Raw genomic sequence first — 22,865 nt, forward strand, 5'->3', positions numbered from 1 at the left:
CCTGCTCATACTGTCTTTCAAAAATAGATAAACATTAAAAAATTTTTTTTTCATAAAGTAAACATTAAAAAAATTTAAGATGGGGCACCTGGGTGGCTCAGTTGATTAAGCATCCAACTTTGGCTCAGGTCACGATCCTGATTTCCAGGATTTGTGTGCTCGAGACCCACATCAGGCTATGTGCTGACAGCTCAGAGCCTGGAGCCTGCTTCGGAATCTATGTCTCCCTCTCTTTCTGCCCTTCCCCCACTCACACTCTGTCTCTCAAAAACAAAATTAGAAAAAAAAATTTTTAAATTTTAAGAAAGGGAGAGAGAGAATCTGAAGCATGCTCCATGCTGCCAGTGCAGAGCCCTATGGAGGACTCGATCCCACCAACCCTGAGATCATGACCTAAGCTGAAATCAAGAGTCAGATGCTTAAGTGATTGAACCACCCAGGTGCCCCTGCCAGAGAGTTCTAAACAACATTTTCCCATGGAAAATTAAGCATGTAAAGCAATTGCATCCTCATGACTTTTGTAAATAAAATGTCCAAAAGAAATCAGCTCAGTTACACACTTAATGAAGTGGCTCACAACAAAAGCCCTTTTCTACTTTGGCAGCAGAAGGAAAACCTTTGAAAGATTTTTCTTCAAAGTTTTGAATATTGTTATATTTTCCTAAAACGTTGTAATTTATTTACCTATGCGTGCTGCCTGGAAGCAAGCAGTCAGCGGTCCTTTTACTACGAGGTTTCTAGAACCTCCTGCTCTGTGGGTGTGTTTTGCCCCACGTTCTGCTTTCTCTACTCCAGAGGTTTTAATCAGATCACATTTTTCTTAATGAGGCTGATTAGAGGGTGAAAACCAGCAATAACCTCAGGGGTAAAGTAGGCGGCTCCCTTAGGCATTGAATTCTAACCACTTGAGTTAAAGCTATTATTGATACTTACTCAGGATGTTATATTAACTCACTGAAAATCTTTAAGAATGATGATGGTGGAGTCAGTGCTCATAACTTAATGACAATAGAATATGTTAAGTGCTAGAAAAAATAAAATAGATCTAGATTACAACTCCTCACTCAAATCACTATAATAATTTTTTAGTAGTTACCATTCCCACAATACAATTTAGGTAGAAATAAAAGTAAGAGTTAGATGCAATATGGAGTAGGCCTAATAAGAAGTAGAAACCAAAGTTAAGTTGAAAATGATAGTTCCCAATGTAATTGTGTTGCAGAGCCTTGCATGAAAAATACAAGCCATAAGATAAAATTTGTATGAAGCCCTTACTGAAACCTCATTTTTATACATTTGCTCTTTGGATGATTTACATTTCTAATTTTACATCTTGAGTTGAGTGTGCTGTAAGGAAAATTGTGGAAACATGTTTCTCAGTAGAGGAGGTGGAATCCCCTGCATATAATCTATCCCAATCAATGAACAGGAATTTGCTTTCTGCAATGTATATGGCTGCTATCCCATAATTTGATTTTTAATTATATATTAAAAATGCTTCAGCACAAACAGGGAAGGAATTATTAATTTTTTAGCTACTAACATAGCCCAATCAAGTCTCACAATTCCCACTCATAAAAATGGAAAAATTATTAGAGTAAAATCACTACAGATTATCTCAAGTTATATGAACAGGAAAATTGTAAAATTTTCAGCAAAATATATTTTAATATCATTCAACTGTTTTGCATAAAGCATTTAATGTTATGAAAAAAGTTTAATTTCAACTATTTGAGTAATAACTTCTAGTGCTGAAGATACCTTATTGCTGTGTCTCTTCAACTTTCCAGACCAGCGCACCTAACAATGGAGCCACTTTGGGTGCTTTATGCTTATTTTGACATTAAAACTATTTTTTTTAAATAATCTACCCTTGGAAGCTTATTGTTGCGTTCATTAATCAGTGAGATCCAGTTACATTGAATTTCTCAATTAAAAAACATTGGGCTGACACATTTCAGGACTTCTCTGATGAGGTGTTAGAATATTTTGATTCAACAGACTTCTATAACTCTGAGGATACAAATAGCAAGAGAATGTATTTGTTTTTCAATTGTTTTTAACCCAGTCAGAAAGATTTCTAAGTATAGATACCCAATATGATGCCAAGAGGTAGAGAAGAGCAAAACTTTTCCAGATAGTGGTGGATATTTTTGTAAGTTCATCCTCTTCTAAGAGGTCAAGTCACTTGTGTCCAGTGATGGATGTGAAGGGTCTCTGGTACACAGGTTAGTCTTCCTTATTGTCTCAAGGAAGAATAAAAGGGCTTTATCGTTAAGGAAAAATGACTAGAAGATCTCTGTATTTCTAACTAATGGTATGATTTTGAATTTGTCGATCAAGTAAGAATCCTGAACACTCATAATCCCTGTGAACTCTTCATGCAACCCTCAATACTTATTTTGACTACAGTGATCTTATTATGAATAATAAAAACATTCATAACTTTGCCTTATAGTTGTCGATAAGAGGCTCAATTTGGAGGGGGGGCGATTTATTTGGGTACCTCCTCTTTCTCACTGTGTTGTTTAAAATAATGATAACTGTTCTAATGCAGGGGAGAAAGAAAATCTTAGGAGCATAATATAATGGAAGTTTATTTGGGGGTCACATGAAATGAAGTCCATTGGTGGCACAGATTGTTGGAGAGCTCTGTTCCATGCACTGGAACCAAGGAGATGGAGACTGTCACATTCAACAAATGGCTTCCAAATTCACCATGGTTGTTGAAATCTAAATTGGACATGAGAGAAATAAGTGAGTATTTTAGGGAGGAGGAACAGAATAGGTCAGGCCTGGAAGTTTCCTTTATCATTTTTGCCCACCTGCATTTGGCCACAACTCAACAGTAAGACTACTCTTAACTGCAAGGGAGGCTGGAAATGTGATTTGGCTGTCTGCCTAGAAGGAAAGGAATACTGATTTGGTGAATGGCTAGCCAGTCTCTGCCACAGTCATGTTTTGTTTGTTTGTTGCTTGTCTCCGTGAAGACAGCTGACAATTCTGCAGAGATTTGGAAAGTTCTTCCTTGCACTACATATCACATATACATGCAATAAACAGGTTTTAAGGTTTTCCCATTTTGATACAATTATGTCTAAAGAATGGGAATTTCAGCCACTGTTGTTGACAAAGTTTATGATTTTTAACCACTGTGTTAAGCTCCTTAAAAAAAATGAAAAAGGTGAACTCTGAGACACTGTCCTTTGTGAACGATGCAGCAGCCGGGGTATTTGGGGTGAAAACTAGCCCCAGTGAAGGCTACCATACTTTAGCTCTATCTTTTGTGATATGACCCCCTCAGTGTACATATCCTTCCGATTACTTTTCCCATCAACTTCAGGCTCACTAAAAAAAGGCCTTGTTGAACAATTCCTCAGTGATTGTTTTCCATCAAACAAGTCTTCAGAGGTCTTCGCAGGGCTCACTTTTTAAATATTTAGAGTCAAAGACAAACACCAAATCATCTAGAGGTTTAATACATTCCTTTATGTAAGCTTTCATAAAACTATAAGATAAATAATAGAATTAACCTGATAGAAGAATGAGTTGTTCTACAATGTTTTTGAGCACTTTAAAAGATGTCCTTTGTTAGTGTCGGTAAAGTCACATTTTTTACAGCTTCCCTACCTCCTTTTGGCTCAAAACAGATTCTAGCATATTCACAATCCAAGTTTTCAACCAAATTTTCTCTTTTTTAAAAAATTTTTTAAATGTTTATTTATTTTGAGAGAGAAAGAGGATAAGTATGAACAGTGGAGGGGCAGAGAGAGAGAGAGAGAGAGAGAATCCCAAGCAGGCTCTGCACTGTCAGATCATGACCTGAGCTGAAACCACAAGTCAGACGTTTAACCGACTGAGCCACCCAGGCTCCCCCAACACATTTTCTCTTAAAAGAAATACCACCTTCCAAAATGATGGTTCAAAGATGAACTTTTTTGTTTGTGTTTTTTTTACTAGCCGAGATTTTCTTTCTAAATTGCAAAAAGAAACAAAAACAAAAATAAAACCACGAGCTCACTTTTTTCTAAATGTGCATGATTGATTTTAAAATGCCGGTGAAGAATGACAGTTTCATGGAGCATAGCTTCATGCTTTTTATGAGCCAGATGCTAAAATAAATGTAGGCTCATTTCCATCACCAAATTAAAAATTGTATTCAAAATAGGAAACTAAGTGTAGCCTATATAGTTTAGATTCACTCCTGTTTATTCCTGACTGGAATCATCTGGGTATTACGTTTCATGACTGTGACAAGCCTTCAACGTTTCAGATTGTTTCTTCTTATGTATCTTACATATTTTCACCAGTGTCAAATTTACACTTCAAAATTCCTATTTTTTATCCATGACCTATTTCAAAATATGATATACTTTATGGTAAAGATATCTATTCACAGAGGTGTCGTCCAGCCCTTTTTATAATAATAAATACAAAATGAAACAGAAAAATGTTCATGAGTATGAATTGGTGAAATACACTAGGATCCACATATTACCATGCTGTATAGTTACTGAAATGACAAAAGAGAGCTATTTGTACTGATATAATCTAATTCGTCCTTTGTAAAGGATATTTGTGTATGTGTTCACACACATACATATGTAGCATACACATACTTACATGTACAAATGCATATGTTCGTATATGCATAATAGCTGAGAAACATACTGAAAGAATTGTTTCTATGGTTACCTGTGGAGGAGTGAAGCCAAAGCATGGGATGAGGCGAGAAGCTTTTTAGTTTTCATCTTCTACCTTTCTTAACTGTTTGAATTTTTTTTTACCATGACTATCTGATTTCATTTATTTTATTTATGTGTGTGTACATATATATATATACACATATGGTATATGCACATATGCATATGTATCATATATATACAACCTTGTAGTGACTGTCCTTGAAGTTTTGTGATAACTAAGGAATAAGAATGTTAAAGATGGAGGAAACTTCAAGCTCCAAATAACGTTGTAGTGTTTAAATGCCGCTTTTCATTTCTATGCTGCCACTGTCTGTTCCACTTATCAGCTAAGCTCATTTCCACCTGAGAGTTAAGGGCAGCAGCGTCTCTGATCACAGCTGGGAAACTTGTAACTGGGAGTTAGGCCATAGCCTTAAACCAGCAGCATCCATGGAAACTAAATACCAGAAATTAGCAACGGTTGCAAAATGGAGTCCCAGCCCACTCCCGCTCCTTTCTAATTACTCACTAATGTTTCCTAACTGTGTGCAGCCAGGCTGCCGTGACTGAGGTGTGAAGAGTGCAGAACTTTTTGAATAAGGCAAGGCTTACTCTGGAATAAGGTGATGCTAACCAAAAACCTAACTGCAGTTAAAATGAGGCAAGAGTTCCGACTGTTTCCATCAAATTCATTCTGCCCCAGGAAAAAGATGATGATTTGATCCTAATTATGCCAGCAGCATTTCAAGAGCCTCCAGAGAAAATGCCTATTTTCTAAAATGCGGATCACTAAATTATACTGTACTATTTAACAATGCCTGTCACTGAAGCTTCAAGGCTTATCCCAACTTAACTTGGGTTTAGTCAGCTTAGGATTGAAATCCACAGTTTTCTCACAAATTCTGCTTGCCCTTTAGTGCCTAGGACACAGTCTCCAGGCATATGGCTCTTCAGACCCTCATGATTCCTCTGAGCCATTCTAGAGAGCCTAGGTCCCAGCTGGGGTCTGGCATTCCGTTCACTCAGAAGGCCCCACCCCCAGCTTGTAGCGTCCTACATTTGTTTCCTTCTGGGACGACAGGTAAAACCCACAGGTACCCAAACCTGCTATGCCCCTAAGTCATCAGAAAAACTTATTAAATAGATAGATTCTTGATTTCTGGGCTACACTGATACACAGGTTTGAAATCCCATCTCTGGGCTCGCTGCCACATGGCTTTTTCCTGACAGATAGGTCCCTACACGCCATCGTGCGTAACCATTGTTTTTGTACATAGCCTACCTTCTCTTTCTGTTACTCCCAGTTTCCTTATGAACGATTCAAACCAGCTCATTAAGAGCAGTATAAAAGATGCCAGCACCAAGAGATTAACAGTCAGACCTTTGCTTTAGGCCAGATTTGCCTCTGTTGCTCTGCTTCCTGAAGGCCTACCTCCGGACTCTTTATTGATTCAGGATGAGTGTCCTGCTTTCCCAAATGGCCAGCAATGCGGGGTGAGGGGTAGTCACCCTTAGTATCCACCGAGAGGCTTTTTTAGCCCAAAGCGGGAGACACGGCTTTTGAGCCTAGAGTCCTCATAGGCTCTGAGGTTCAGGATTCTATGAGCCTTCTCTAATGGGTCTCATTCAGAGGGATGTTATCGGTGATATCATTGATGAATATTGCTATATTCTTGTACGTTTCAGGAAGGGGCTTCTGTTACTAAGAACTACTCAAATGATTATTATACAGGGGTGCCTGGGTGGCTCAGTCGGTTAAACATCCGACTCTTGATTTTGGCTCAGGTCATTATCTCACAGTTCATGAAATCAAGCCCAGCATCGGGCTCTGTGCTGACAGTGCAGAGCCTGATTGGGATCCTCTGTCTCCCTTTCTCTCTCTTTTCCCCTTACTTGCTCACTTGCTTTCTCTCAAAACAAATTAATGTCTTTAAAAAGATTATTATACACACTCTCAGCAATAGGAGATTAAAATGAAAATCTTCACTGAAGAGATTTGAGTTTGATGGTTTGATTACAGCGTGAGTTGCAATGTCTATGAAAATCTCCCACAGTTATCTTAGAGTTTACATAGGAGGAAGTAATTTTCTTTAAGTAAAAAGTAGATGAGTACAATACCAGTATAATTTCTCTTAAGAGACTTTAACCTGTAGTCAAGGAAGATTTGGGAAGTTTTTCACTGATCATGAATGACTATCAGTAGCATTTCAAAGGGCTTGCTAGACATAGAAAGCCATGGTGAAATAATTTCACAGATACCCCATAGTCTTATAGATTTGGAACAATGTCGGGAGATAGTCCCTAAGACAAAGTACAAATTGGTATACTGATAGGCATAGTTGCTCATAGGTTCCGGAACTGTTAAATATAATACTGTGGCTTTGATTACACAACACATTTTCTGTTCCCACTCAAATGTGGTTTAACATAATTGCCTGAATTTGGGTTCTAATTTACCTGCCTTAGACTCTCACTTAGGTATACAATTACATTTTCAGTATTCAGAAGACTATGTTACTGTGAGCAGTTCCTGAAAATAGGACAGTATTTCATAGTTCTCTGGAATTGAAGGTTTGTTGTTTATTTGTTATCTTGTTTGCTTATTTGTGAATGACCATAAAGTGAATCCTCATAGGGCAAGGAAAAATATCTTATGTTTTCTTATGGATCTAATCTCTGAAACTTTTAGAGTATCACTAATGATGTCCCAGGAGTCCTTGGAGTTAAATTAAGAGGGTGTACAGTTCATAAATTTTTATTTAGATGCAATCCTTGCTTGCAAATAAGTTTACAATCTGGTAAAGAGGCAAGGTCATAATGAACCTGAAGAAATGGATTGAATTTAGACAGTATCCAGAGAATATAGCAAGGGCTTGTATGGCCCCTTGGGAAGATGATGGGAGAAATTGATGGGAATATTTGAGAAAGGCTTTCTGGATGGGCTGGGTCAAGCCTAAGTTCTAAACGACAGCTCTGGGACGGTGGGTAACACAGCAACCTAAAACGAAGTTGGGAAAACAATTGAGAATGGAGCGTGTATCTTACAATGAAATTCATCAGAACAGAGCACAGCAGTGAAGAGCCTTCACTTCAGTGGGCAGCACTTGCTCTTTTATCCTTTGGATACGTTAACCCTGAGTTCATTGCTTATGGACTCATACAGAGTGAAGGGAAATATGGCACGATCTTTTAAATCAAAAAGTCTGGGGGTGCCTGGGTGGCTTCGTGGGTCTAAGCATCCAACTCATATTTGCGGCTCAGGTCATGAATGCACAGTTCATGAGATCAAGCCCCGCATCAGGCTCCACACTGATGGCCCCGAGCCTGCTTGGGATTCTCTCTCTCCCTCTCTCTCTCCGCCCTTCCCCAGCTCCCACGCACATGTGCACACACTGTCTTTCTCAAAATAAATAAACTTTTAAGAAAAGTCTGTAAACATTGGATGTGTGGAAAGAAAACATGGCAATGTGAAAATCAAGTAGAGAAACACTTGTTAACAGAAAACTAGCTCTGTCTTTAGCAAGAGATACTTTGTATCTTGGTACTGTATTTGTTATGTGACTATGTGTCATCATTTTTACCAGTATTAACACCCGCTGTTTACTGAGCCATTACGTCTGTGCTCATTTACAATGTGCTTAAGTGCTTTATATACCTTATTTGTACATTTAAGCCTCATAATAAACCTAGGGGTTAAATATTTTTACACTCAGTTTTGCAAATGAGAAAGGTAAAATGTTAGGTTAAGTGACATATCTTGGTTAAGGTCAAGGAAACAATACATGGGTAAGTTTTATTTGGACATAGATTTACCTGATTTAGGGGTCCCGATTCCAACCAGTACACGGATGCTTTAGAATCGGCATTACAAATTGATTACCAGAGCACCAAAATCAGCCTGGGGATCTGCTTTGTTCAGGCCACATTGTGTGTTTTCAGAGAATTCAAATGTGTATTTTTATAGAGAAGGATGCTAACTGGAATCACCATGCATCATTGCCATGAACTATCTTGACATAAGAGTTCAGTTACTCATTTGAGATTGTAGGTTGAATATTCCCCTGGTTTATCTAAAATTTATTTATATTTAAACAAAAATTAGGGATGCCTGGGTGGCTCAGTGGGTTGAGTGTCCAACTCTTGATTTCAGCTCAGGTCATGATCCCAGGGTCATGAGCTAGAGCCCCCCGTAGGGCTCCACACTGGGCACAAAGCCTGCTTGGGATTCTCTTTCTCTGTCCCTCTGCTGATCCCCCACTTGCATTCTCTGTATATCAAAAAAATAAATAAAATAAAAAGTATATATATAATTAGATGCAAACTAATGCTTTTATATCTATGCAATTATATATATACTTATATATGTAATTTTATTTATTTTATATACTTATATGTAGACAACTAGTACAACATATATTTATAGAAAATTCTGTTGTTTGTGCTGAAGAATGTAAGGAGGAGACATCATTTGGGGGAAATAGTACATTCTTAAAGTACCCAAGGGCATTGATTTTGACATCTTGAGGTAACAAATTTCCAAAGTTTCCTTTTTTCTGGTCTCATTTCACATCTTGCTTTCCATGAGTAGACACAGCCAGGGGGATTCCTGTCTGTAATCCCCATCCATATGCCTCTGCCAGCCAATTAATTGCTCATTAATGCATCAACCTAGGTGTTAATTTGTTGACAGACAGACACATTTAAGAAAGAGGTTATAAATACTGTCTCAGTGGCCTTACATACTCTGGAATGTAGGAGAAATCATAATCACAGTGAATTTATTGTCAGATTTCTTGTCTCAAATATTTATTTTTAGCCACTGTGATAATTTTTCATTGACGTTCTATTATGACTATAGTTTGCTTTGTTTGACATTATTTTCCATCATGGAACTGCGTTTTGTTTTCAGAGTAAGGACATTTTGAGGGAAGTGGCTATTTTTCAAAAATTTATTTTTTACTTTTCCACAAGCTGGTGAACCAGTTAATATTCAAATATTTGTAAAATTATATCATATTCCTAAAAGTATGTAATAAATCCACTAACTGGAGAAAGAATGGTTGAGAATTTAGATGATATAAGCAGTGATTTTAATACAGAAGTGGTGTTCACACTGTTAGCACACAAAAACAGTTTTAAGATGGATTTATGAAATTCCATGTGAACTTTATAATAATAAAGCCTCACAAAGAATATCTTAATATCTTAAACTGAATAGCTTATTTTTTAAAACCTTAGCTTCTTTATTGTCATCGGATAAATCATCGGTGTTTCAGTTATTTCTTTTCAAAAGTCCCAGCAGGACAAACATGTTTGTTTTGACAAACAACTATAGGTTTTCATTTGTATTCACTCAAACAGACAAAAAAGATACCTAAAAGCAGCATGAATTCCCCAACACCTTCCTGTGAAATTATAACTCTTATATAAAATAATTAGTAGTTTCTAATATCGTATTTTAACCAGATCACAGATCCTTAACCCAGGATTTTTGGATTTATGAATAAATATCAAGGGGCCTTAAAATTGTAAACATACAAAATATTTTCATGGCAGGGCAATGACTCTATCTTTCATCAGTTTTTTCAAGAGTCTGTGATGCCAAAAAATTTAAGGCTGACTTGGAAGAAGGAAATTAGAGATTACTGGGATGAGGCTTCTTTATTGAACTGTCCCTTTCACATAATTTGAATAAGAGCTAGTTGTGTGAATTAGCCTGTGATCACTCACTCTCAGCATCTAATGGTGGCAAAATGTCTTTCCTGAGCATGGTTATTTATTCTTTAACTTTCCGATATGGATTTATTGAATGCCTACTAAATATTAGTTAATGTTTTGCAAAATAGGGAAATCAGAGGATGAGCCATTTGAGAGACAGATGTCAAGTCAAACTGCTGACATGTCGAGTGGGAGACGTTTGTGGGAGATCCAAGTGGAGATGTCCCTGCAGGAGAAAAGCCCAGTGAAAGATTTAGATTTGGAGATCAGTAGAATGTGGGTGGTAAAGACATTAAAGTCCTTGATACATATGAACCCACCCATGTATTTGTAGTGTGAGAAGGAACAGCCAAACATAAAATACCTATACATACATATATATGTTTATAAACATAAATTTATTTATTTGCAGAGAATTGGTTTACACAATTATGGGGACTAAGTAGTCTCCACTTGATTGGCTCTGCATTTAATGCTGAAGTCTAAAGTTCACAAGCAGGCTGTCGGGAATAGAAGATGATGAGCAGGGTAGAAAACCTTGAGTATGAACTGGGCTTGCACTTTCCGGGACATGCAGTCAAGTAAGAAGATTATGAGCAGACTTGACCTCCACTGAATAGACTGAAATCCATGTCAGCCCTTGTTGCCTCTGACCTTAGCACCAAGAATGAGCCAGGGCCCTACATCATAGAGCTAAACATATACACCTTCCGGCCTAGGAGTCAGATGTACTGAAGGAAGATCCAGGGAAAAAGCCATTTCAGGTCCAACTGCTACTTCATGCCAGCAAAGTGGGTTGGCATATCAGTGAGAATGTGCACACACATGCACACACACACACACACACACACCCCAAAATGGCTGCTGCTTCCCTTCCATCCTTCCACTGGTATGAGAGAATCTCTCTGATGGCTTACCCTCACAGGATACATACAAGAAAATGGAATTCTGGAAAATGCAGTTCAGCCTAGCCAAATCAGCACATTACTAAGCTATCACTATGTGCGCTCTCAAAGATGGCAAGCCTTTGTGGGTGCTAGAGTAAGGGGTCTCTGTCATCGTGCCATGCCATCGTGGTCATGTCATGAACATGCTGGCACTTGGAGGATAAATGAAGGAAGTAATGTAGAAATCAGAGGATGGGACCATAGAATCGACTTGTTTATCCTCACACTTGTTCCAAGAGCATTGCTCACATGTGTGTGTACAGATTAGGTAAGCCAAGGGATTATGGTCTGATGAATTTACTCACTTTACCTCTATACTATCTCCCATCCCAAACAGCCATTCCCAATATTGAAAAGAAGTGTCCCCTTTCCACCTTTTTTTCAGAGACTGTTTTTCTAAGATGGATAATATTGATTATTACAGTGAGAACAGGAGGCTCTCTGAAAATTTTAAGAGTAGTTGAACAAACGAACGTGACTCTGTTGGCCTAAATATAGGGGAGAACGTAAGTACCGTTTACAACTCTTCTCCAGCTCTCCAAAAGGAGCACATATTGCTGTAGGTTATAACCTTATGTATTGCCATGAAAAACTCTAAGTGGAAAGGTTTCATTCCTACTGTCCCAAACCCCTGTTTTTGGAGTAAGATGTTGGTGGAAAGAAAGATGTTGAGGAAACCCACACGGTCCCTAACTATGCATGAGAAAGATGTCTCTTCCAATACTTATTTTGTTACTGCTGTGTTTCCAAGGAGTATCACTAACCCATAGTGTCTACAATGGTATTTTCTGTAACTCCAAATATACAGAACTGATCTTGGCTGAGAGAGAGTTGTTTCTCCAAGAGCCTTCTATGACCCTAGACTGTTGGAAAGAGGAGGTAGTGGAGGAAGATGGTCTGTTGTGCTGCCTTGAAGTAGAATATATGGTGACGTTTTAATGCAATATTTATTTTTTTCCGAAATTATAAGAGTAATATTTTCACATTGTATAAATTTTGGAAAACAAAGACAGATATAAAGAAGACAAGAAAGGAATAACCAAGATGTGTCAAAAGTGCTTTAAAGCTTCATCCATGGAATCTTAAGGGTCTCTTTCTTACTTCAGATGAGAATGTCACAAGCATAAATTTGACTAAATAGTGGTTAAAAAATTGCTAATTAAGTAATGTTTCAGAATTGCAATTTTCTGCTCATAAGAACTGGTTATGTTTGATAACTTTATTAGTTTTGTCTTAATTTTGTTATCACAATCTCTTTACTATGTGATGCTCATGGCCGTGGTAAATTAAAGTATTGGATCGATTAAATTTATCAGATCAATGAGTTTTTTCATTAATCCAAGATAGTGTTTGATTCAGAATGCACATCCAGTCAGCAAAAGTTGCCATTAACTTTTAAATACAGGGCATTCCAACAGCTAGCACCAAGGAGTTAGAATGTATGAGACATCATCTGGATATGAACAAATGGCTTTAGTCTTTCCTTTATTTTAGGCTTCGTGAAAGTTGCCAGAGTTTCACCTGTGTGAATTAGACATACTAAAAAGTATTCCCCCACAAGATTCAAGTGCTAAGGGGAAAAGCAAGCTTCTTAATATTATGACAGATAGAACACCAGTAATGTAAATTATTCTATAAATATGTTAGGGAAAGTATTCATCTTTATGAAATGATATGATTGGTCCTTTTCTATAGACAAGAAGACTCAGTTATTTTCATTTACTTCTCCAACTTTCCACATAGAGAGTTGCTAATATTAGAACATAAAAAATCACAGTATAATAGTGATGTGCACAAAAATAGACTTCAGAAAATCATATACCTTCTTTAGGTAAGAAACCTGTAAAGATACTTTCAAATGATAACCTTTATTAGATGCTGACATGTCTCAGAGGCTACTTTACAATCCCTTTTATTAAAGACATCTCGACGGTTATAAACCTTCTAGATCAATGTGTCTCATAAGCCTTGTGCACAGCACTCGTGATTAAAAGCCATGTGAAAACCCTCTGAAGAGCTCACAGAAGAGTACCTAGTCTGTCTATTATTGGATTCTGTGTGTGAGTGAGTTTTTAATAAGATCCCAGTTTAGTATAAAGGCCAGGAATAAAAATAACACCATAAGGGAGGATAAAATTATAGAAAGTAAGACTGGGAACCCCGAAAGAAGGAAAAAATTAAGAACGTCACAGCTTCTCCAGAAATTGCACGTTTAGAGTTAATAAAAATACTTTCAGGGGTGCCTGGGTGGCTCAGTCAGTTAAACATTCGACTTCGGCTGAAGTCATGATCTCGTGGTTCCTGAGTTCAAGCCCCACATCAGGCTGTGTATTGACAGCTCAGAGCCTGGAGCCTGCTTCAGATTCTGTGTCTCCCTCCCTCTGCCCCTCCCCTGTTCTCTCTCTCTCTCGCTCTCAAAAATAAATAAATGTTAAAAAAATAAAATAAAAATACTTTTAAACACGAGGAGGAAAATATCTTGTGAACCCGAGGTTCTATGATCAGAAAAGAAGGCTGAAAGTTACAAGAGCAGGGCTACTCTCTAGTGTCTTTTAAGAGGCCAACAGGAGAATGGATTGCAAGGGAAGATACAGATTCCAAAGAGAAATAACATATATTTTTCAAGAATGAAAAGAACGGAAAGAAACAGCTTTGCTCATAGGCTAGAAATGAAAAATTACGTTAAATTTTTTTAAGTAGTAAAAATATGTATGAATGCTGTCAACTTCTAAAACTTGCTGATAAGTCGGCACCAAAAATTCCCTCCCATTTTGAGCTTCAATCGTTTAAACTGCTTCCATGGCAGTTCACGCTACTATCGTTTCTCCTTCTATGGAATGTGGACCAAAAAATAAGCCGTGTAGTGTGTTTTGGGCTCAGAAGCTTTCAGAAGCATTTTATTAAGTCGCTATGGAGAAGAGACACACAGAGCAAACCACTGTACGAAACACAGCAGTTACACTGAATACTTTTAATACAGTGCTCACAACGAAAGGCCTTCGAGGCAGGAACGAAGAGAACATACAACAGTGAGTTCACTGAATGTGCATTTACATTTTAAATAATAAACATCATGCATGAGCTATCATTATGTCCTACACTAGCCATGTTTCATTAGCTTATGAAACTTCCTGAAGAATATTTCATTAACCTTCAAAGCCACATAAACCTCAGAATTATGGTTTATGTTTTCTAAAACATAAGAAAAGAAGGCTTTGTGCGTATCTCAATTTTCCCTTTAAGACCTTGAGTATTAGGACACTTGGGGAAGGGGCAGGGTGTCTCGTTAAAACTCACAGATATAAAAAAAATAGAGATGAAGCAAAATGCAATTTGAATTGGACCTTCCATTTTAGTGTAACCAGGCCACATAAGAAACAGCAAAACAAAATCCCCTTTTAAAGTCACAGGTACTGTATGTGTTTTAGAGCAGATGCTATTGACTGTATTAACCTTAAATAAATGAAAGCTAATGCCTTAGAGTTCTCCTCTAATTAAATCTAAGTTCTTTCTGAAAAGAAGACTCATTCCTAACTTCGTGCTTTCTTTCTCAAATAAGGGTTTTGTATTTTTCTGTTTCTTCATTCTGTACTTAGGTACTGTGGGAAATGATTAGAGGACAGCAAGAGGTAAATGGCTCTTGTCTACAACACTGAGTGGATCAAATTAGTGTAATGCCATGACGTTTATCCTGCCACACTGCAACCTGGCAGACAAGGTGACCAAAGTACATTCTAGAGATCCTGTTTGGGCACAGCCTAAGCTGAGTAACAAATCCCCAAAGTACAATGTCTTCAATAAATTAGAAGTTGATTTCTCTCATTAAATAGACCAGTAGAGAGTAGCCCTGTCTGGTGGAGTGATTCTGTTCCGTTAAGTCATTCAGGGACCAAGCCCATTTCCTTACATCTTGTTGCTCCACCATTTTGTCTTCATATATATGGTAGAAACCAGTTCACGGCTTTTGACCCTACAGGAAAAGGAAAAATAAAAGTCTAGGGCGTGAGGATGATCATAAAGGAGACTGTACGTAAAGGAGATTGTACACATCACTTCTTCCCCCATCTCATTGGCCCAATCTCAGTCACATGGCATATCTACCTGTGAGGCAAGCGTGGAAATATCATCTATAGCTGTGGCCCCGTGCCTGGCTAAAACTTTGGGGGTTATATTACTAAAAGAAAGAGGGATAATAGACACTGGGAGGCATTTAGTGATCTCTCCCTTAGTAGGTAAAAGCCAGGGTTTTGAGAAAACAGATTAAGCACATGCGAAAAATGAAGGCAATGTTAGGACACGGTGTGCTCAAAAGGACAACAGCAACCTGTGTGTAAAAGTTACATTTGAATAAGCTTTTGGGGACATTTTGATACCCTTCACCATCATCACTAATATCTCTTTCTTTCCTCCTTCTTTTCATATCCCTCATCTACCTCCCCCTCTGTTTTCTTTTCTCTTGTGTCACCTGCTTGTTATACTGAAGTGTAAAGAATTTGCTGATCACTGACCCACAGATAAATGCTTTCTCTATGTTTGTTAATGGTTGATTTAAGTATAATTGAAGCCTAAAAATGGAATAAGCATCACAAGAGTTAAAAGAAGCAGTGAGGAATTTAGTGTAGTGAATATGTAGTTAATGGAGCAAAAATAAAGTAGTCGTCTTATCAAAATGCAATGCCCAAAACTTGAGATTGGTAAGGGCTCTGCAATAAAAACTTAAAAATGTCTGCATTACAAAAGACGAAAGTCTACTTTGTGAATGACTCAAAACAGTTTTAGAAATGCACAAAATTATCTGCAGTTCTGATGTCTTTGCCAGAAAGCAACCCACAAGTCACTTCTTCTATCCACTCTTCAACCGATGGGCAAAAGTGGCCCTACTTTCTTCTTTACTTAAAAATGACTAAGATGGTAAATTTTATATTATGCAAATCTCAATCCAATTTTTAAAACATCCAAAAAAATGGCCCTACTTCCTTTCCTTTATCACCAAGAATTTCTGAATAATCTTTTTGAGCAAATCCATTTCCTGGCAGTTGAACGTTTTCCCCTAAGCGTTCACCAGTGTCCTCGTTTTATCTAATACCCATCTTCTCAACACTCAGTTGCAACATCACACTTTTCCAGGGGTGAGGTCATCAGAGGGCACCAGATGTTAACTGACGCTTGATGAGTTCCTTTCTTTAGCCTGGTGTCCACTGATTGTTCTGGATGCCATAAACTTTTGTATTGTGCAGGTAAAAGGCAGCCATCAAAAGCTACAATTTGAGTCCTTACAAGCACCTTTGAACTATCAAAACACAATGCAGTAATAATATTCCCATTTGTACACCTTTTCCTTTCAAATGCATGAGGTTTTCCCATCATACTGGAAGGGTTTTGCCACTGTCTCTCTTCATCTTATTAGTTTGGGAAATATCCTCATCAATTTATACAAATCCCTATATGCAGCCCTCAGGTTCCTGAAGAGAATAATTTGGTCTAAATGGATGCATGAACTGCAAGTCATTACTTATAGAAAAGTTTAAGTCCCATAATAATAGTAATACTAGTAATAGTAATAATTGGTAACATTTTGTGAGTTTCAAATTGTTTGTGGCTACTTAGATCCTCTTGTAATCTATTCCCCTCCAAATAAGTTGCTTTGTTCCGAAAAGCTACAGAAATACGCTGTAAGATAGTAGAAAATAAATGTTCATCAAGAAATCTGACGATACAGTTAAAATGTGGTTAGCAAATTTAAAAGTGTCTGACTAGTTTTTCTGTGATTTTGCTCTCTTGACATTTGAGCAGACATTGTTACATCTTGCACGAATAACATCCTCATCTATGAGCTCGATATAATCTATCTCTTGCACTTCTTTCCTTTCTTTTGGAATCCTTGGAGAAATCTCTGATTTCCGGAGAACAATCTAGTTAGATCGTTAGATACTGGCAATTATTATGTACCATAGGTGTCGATACTTATTTGGGTAAAGCATCTTGAGGAAGTTCCAAGGGAACTTTCTTTATTTGTGTGTGTGTGTGTGTGTGTGTGTGTGTGGCAGTGGTGGTTGGCGGAGGAGATTCTTCATTTCTGAATACAGCTTTCCAGAAGAGGAGCCATTCAGTGTGACCAATGACAAAAGATAAATATGTTCTGTAAACTGCTTTGCTTTTATCTTAAATGGAGAATCTGGCAAAACGTTTATCTTTACCATGATCATGCAATAATTTTAATATGCATGATTACTGGTGCAAATGAAATTAAAATCACCCTACTATTCAACATCTTATTTAAGAACAGAATGCTCTTGAGGAGAGGGTTCAAGGTGGTGGCAAAGAAGATCCCGAACTCACCTTTTCCCATGGATACAAAAAATTTACAAGTACACATGAAATAATTTCCTCAAAAAAAAAAGACCTGAAAACTTTACAAACAGAGCATCCATAACAAAAGATAAAAAAGATCAGCATCAAAACAGGTAAGAAAGGCAAAGACTGGATTTCACCAAAAAGCACCCACCCCGGGCATGGCAATCCACAATCAGGAGAGATCTCAAAAATATGGAACTTTTCCCCTGAGAAGCAAGCAGTGTGTGCTCTACATCAAACACCCCAACTTATAGATACTGCACAGAAGAGATGAGCCACCGAAACACCTGGCTTTGAAAAACAATGGGGATTATATGCAGGAAAATCGTAGAACTGTAGAGAGGAGCAAATCTGCTCTTGAGGGGCTCACACACAGACTCACTTGCCAAGGGACCCAGGTCAAAACACGAGCTTGCAAAGCACGTAGACCATATGTGAAGAAGACCCACTTACTAATCTTAAACTACCTGCCAGGGAGACAGAAATTTTATGGCATTCTCTCAAGAGACAGAGACAATAGCAAGTGACGTTTTAGATCACTGGGCATCATTTTTCTGAATTCATTCTAACTTGATAATGCTGGTGCTAGCGGGTGTCATTTTGGAACTCTCCCCACTGACTTGTTGGCACCAAAGGGCCACTGAGACCCACTGAGGGCCCTGCTCACCCCCGAATCACAGCTGTGTGTTATCTGGGCTGGGCAAGAGCCCCATTCACCCCTGCACCACAGCCATGGCTTCACCACAGCAGGTGGGCACATGCAGCTCAAACAGGGGACACCCCTTGAGTGTCTGGCTATGGTGGCGAGGGAGGGTAGCACTTTTGAGCCGTGGGACATCTTATACACAAGAACATTCCTTCAAGGCTGGAAGAGTTAGCTGATTTACATAATATATAGAAACAAACACAGAGACAGAGGCAAAATGAGGAGACAGAGGAATATGCTCCAAATGAAAGATCAAGAGAAAATCAAAGAAAAAGACCTAAATGAAACACAGATAAGCAATCTACCTGATAAAGAGTTCAAAGTAATGCTCAAAAAATGGTCACCAAATTCGGGAGAGTAGATGAACACAGTCAGAACTTCAACAGAGATAGAAAATATAATAAAGTACCAAACAGAAGTTACAGAACTGAATAATACAATAACTGAAGTGAAAATCGCACTAGGGGAGTTCAACAGTAGACTGGATGAAACAGAAGAATGGATCATCAAGCTGGAAGACAAAACAATGGAACTCACTCGACAGAGCAGAAAAACAAAAAATAATTTTAGAAAGTGAAGAAGCCTTAAGGGGCCTTTTGAGGAAACATCAAGCAGAATAATATTCACATTTAGGTATCCCAGAAGGAGAAAAGAAAGAGAAAGGGCCAGAAAACTTATTTGAGGAAATAATGGCTGAAAATTTCCCTCATCTGGGGAAGGATAGAGATGTCCAGGTCCAGGAAGCCCAGAGAGTTCCAAAAAAGGCAAATGCAAAGAGATCCACACCAAGACACAATATAATTAAAATGCTAAAGATAAAGAGAATATTTTAAAAGCAGCACGAGAACAAATTATTACATACAAAGGAAAGCCCATTAGGCTATCAGTGGATTTTTTCAGCAGAAACTTTGAAGGCATGAAAAGAGTGGCATGAAATATTCAAAGTGCTGAAAGGAAAAAAACCTTCAACCAAGAATTCTCTACCCAGAAAGGTTATCATTCAGAATTGAAGGGGAAATAAGAGTTTTCCAGATAAACAAAAACTGAAGAACTTCATCACCACTAAACTGGCCTTATAAAAAATGTAAAAGGAACTTCTTTAAGCTGAAAAGAAACGGCACTAAGAACAAGAAACAGTACAAATATAAAACTCTCACTGGAAAAGGTAAATACATATTATAGAAAGTGGATCAATGACTTCTAAAGCAAGTATGAGCCTTAAAAGACAAAAATAGTAAAAGTAACTAAAACTACAAAAGTTAATTCAGGGATGCATACAATAAAAAGAAGCAAAAGGTGGAGAGTAAAAATGTAAGTTTTGGAATGTGTTCAAATTTAACTTCCTATCAACTTAAAACCACCCATTATGCACCGAGGATGTTATGCACAAATGTTATGTTAACCACAAAGCAAAAACTTACAGTAAAACCACAAAAGAAAATAAGAAAGGAAACAAAATGTAACACTAAAGAAAGCTATCACACCCTAAGAGGAGAGAGAAAGAGGAAAAGAAAGGAACAGAGGTTGTTGAAAACAACCAAATGAACAAAAATGAACCAAATGGCAATAAGTACATACCTTATAAGTAATGACTTTAAAAGTAAATGGACTAACTTCTCCAATCCAAAGACATGAGTGGCTAAATAAATTTAAAAAACAAGATCCATCTACATGTTGCCTATGTGAGACTTACTATGAAAGGACATACACAGACTGAAAGTGAAGATATGGAAGGGATGGAAAACGATATTACATGCAAATGGAAACAAAAAGGAAAATGGTGTAGGGGCACCTGGGTGGCTCAGTCGGTTAAGCGTCTGACTTCAGCTTAGGTCATGGTCTCACGGTTTGTGAGTTCAAGCCCCACATCGGGCTCTGTGCTGATGGCTTGGAGCCCGGAGCCTGCTTCATATTCTGTGTCTCCCTCTCTGTCTGCCCATCCCCTGCTCACTGTCTCTCTCTCTCTCAAACATAAATAAACATTAAAAAAAATTTTTTAAAGAAAAGTGGTATAGATATACTCCTATCAGACAAAATAGACTTTAAAACAAAGACTAATAAAAAAAAACAAAGTCATTACATAATGATAAAGGGGTCCATCTAGCAAGAGAAGATAAGGTTTATAAATATATATGCACCCACATGAAAGCACCAAAATATATAAAGCAAATATTAATGTACCTAATGGGAGATACTGACATCAATACAATAATAGGGGACTTTAACACCCTGCTTCCATCATATCATTGGTTAGATCATTTAGACAGAAAATCAATAAGGTAATGTTGGCTTTAAACAACACGTTAGATCACATGGACTTCATAGATGCAACATTCCATCTAAAAACAGCAGAATATGCATTCTTCTCAAGTGCACATGGAACCTTCTCCAGGATACATCACAGGTTAGGCCACAAAACAATTCTCAGTAAATTTAAGAAGATTGAGTGCCCATCAATAGATTTTATATATATAATATATATACTTATATATTATATATATATCTCTATCGATAGAGATAGATATATCTATATATAATGCTACATATATATATAATGCTATATATGTGTGTGTGTGTGTATATATATATATATATATGTAATGCTATGTATATATAATGCTACACAGCTATAAAGAATGAAATCCTGCCTTTTGTAACAACTTGGATGGAACTTGAGGGTATTATGCTAGGTGAATTAAGTCAGATGGAGAAAGACAAATACTGTATCACTTTACTCATATGTGAAATCAAAAAACGCAAAGCAAATGAACAAATAAAACAAACTTACAGAGACAGAGAAAAAATTGTGGTCATAAGAGGGGATGGAGGTTGTGGGAGAGCTAAATGGATGATGGATATTCATCGTATAGTGATGGATGGTAACTAGACTTTCAGTGATGATCACTTTATAGTGTATACAGATGTCCAATTTGAATGTACACCTGAAACTTATATAATGTCATATACCAGTTTTACTGGATTTTTTAAAAGCATGGTCTTGTCCCTCCTGTTGAAAGAGGGAGGAATTATCATTGGTGCCATTTGGGTCATATGTCAACCCCTGTAGCCAACCACTGGCTACACACTGATGTCAATCACTATACCCAAGAGGATAGGGTACTATAATTGGCTGACACTTAGGAAAGCAGTTCTCTTACATGAGGAGGGTGGAATTGGGGATTTTGTTTACCAGAAAAAGGAACAACGGACAAACAAAAACAAACAACCCCCCCTTACAAATCACAACTTTATGTATATAAAATATGTACATAAAGTATAAAAGAGTATCTAATTATGTTATACGCACCTCCCAGAAAATTTGAGAATCCACTGGCTAAATTTCTTATTCCTCTCCACAGAATTTTCTGTCCATATGGGAGACCTTGACCAGTTCATTCTCAACTAAGCCAGGATATATTAATTTCCTGGGAATCAAGATGTGTTGATGATTAAATGAGAAAATAAATGGTGTTTGACACATGGCAAAGAAAAAAAAAAGAACAAAATGCTCACTATTGCCTGATTCTGAGTAAGACCTCTGGATATTGATGCTTTTTAATTAGAGAAGAATTTTTCTTTTAATTAAAAAGGTGAGGTTTTGGGGTTTTGGGGTTTTTTTCCCAGTGTTAGAGAGTGTCCTCTAGTGGAGAGAGAATCTCTGATCTCAGCAGCGTTAGAAATGGTCAGAGGATACAAATTAGAAGGTTGCCCTAAATAACAAGTGTCCCTGCTGCCGATTAGAATCCCCTGGTTGAAGGGAAAACATATTATTTTTCCTCTCAGGCCTCCTCACATTGGCCTACTTGAAAGCCTGCCATATGACAAGCATTGTTCCTATTTTAGATAGCAAACGATTTTTCATGATCAATTTTCGAATGCTTCCTTCTGAACCGGGTAAGATTGAGCTGACAGGGCACCTTTCGACCAAAAAGGCAGCAGAAGCATTTAGTGCATTTTACTGTAGCTTCTACCGGTATCACCTTGAGACCGCAAGAATACCTTTATCTTCAGGATTCCGGCCCTGGCTGCCGGATACATTTGATGCGTTTCGCTCCCCACGCCACAGGTTAAAGTTTCCTGCTATTATTTGAAGGAAAACAAAGAAACAAAATGGAAAGGACAATTCAATTAATGTGTCTCTCCCTTCTCTGTGACTTGTGGAATTCTGATGCTAATTTCCTGTGTTTCTGGTTAAGTGTAGTAAATAGTATTAGCGCAATCACTTGGCTTTCAGAGAAGAGACTGAAGGTGTTTTTTCAATATCTAAGTGGTTGAGGATGAGGAAGAGCTGTGGTTCCCGACTCTGAATCACAGGCTAGGATTGCCTTATCAGAAATTTCACGTTCCAGCAAATTACAGAGCACAGGACAGAAAAGATGGAGTTTCTCTTGGTAACAAGTTAAATAGTCCGAACTTCAACAGAGTAAAAATAAAATTCTGTGGCCCATTATTATA

The 22,865-nt window shown here is 37.6% G+C and overlaps 1 protein-coding gene across 1 annotated transcript in view; it reads left to right on the forward strand.

Moving 5' to 3' along the window:
* Positions 1-22,865, forward strand: part of IL1RAPL1 (interleukin 1 receptor accessory protein like 1) — a 654,536-nt gene that overhangs the window by 569,505 nt on the left and 62,166 nt on the right. The gene's annotated exons all lie outside the window — the stretch shown is intronic.

This window comes from Panthera tigris, chromosome X (genome assembly GCF_018350195.1).
Source record: "Panthera tigris isolate Pti1 chromosome X, P.tigris_Pti1_mat1.1, whole genome shotgun sequence".
Classification (NCBI taxonomy): domain Eukaryota; kingdom Metazoa; phylum Chordata; class Mammalia; order Carnivora; family Felidae; genus Panthera; species Panthera tigris.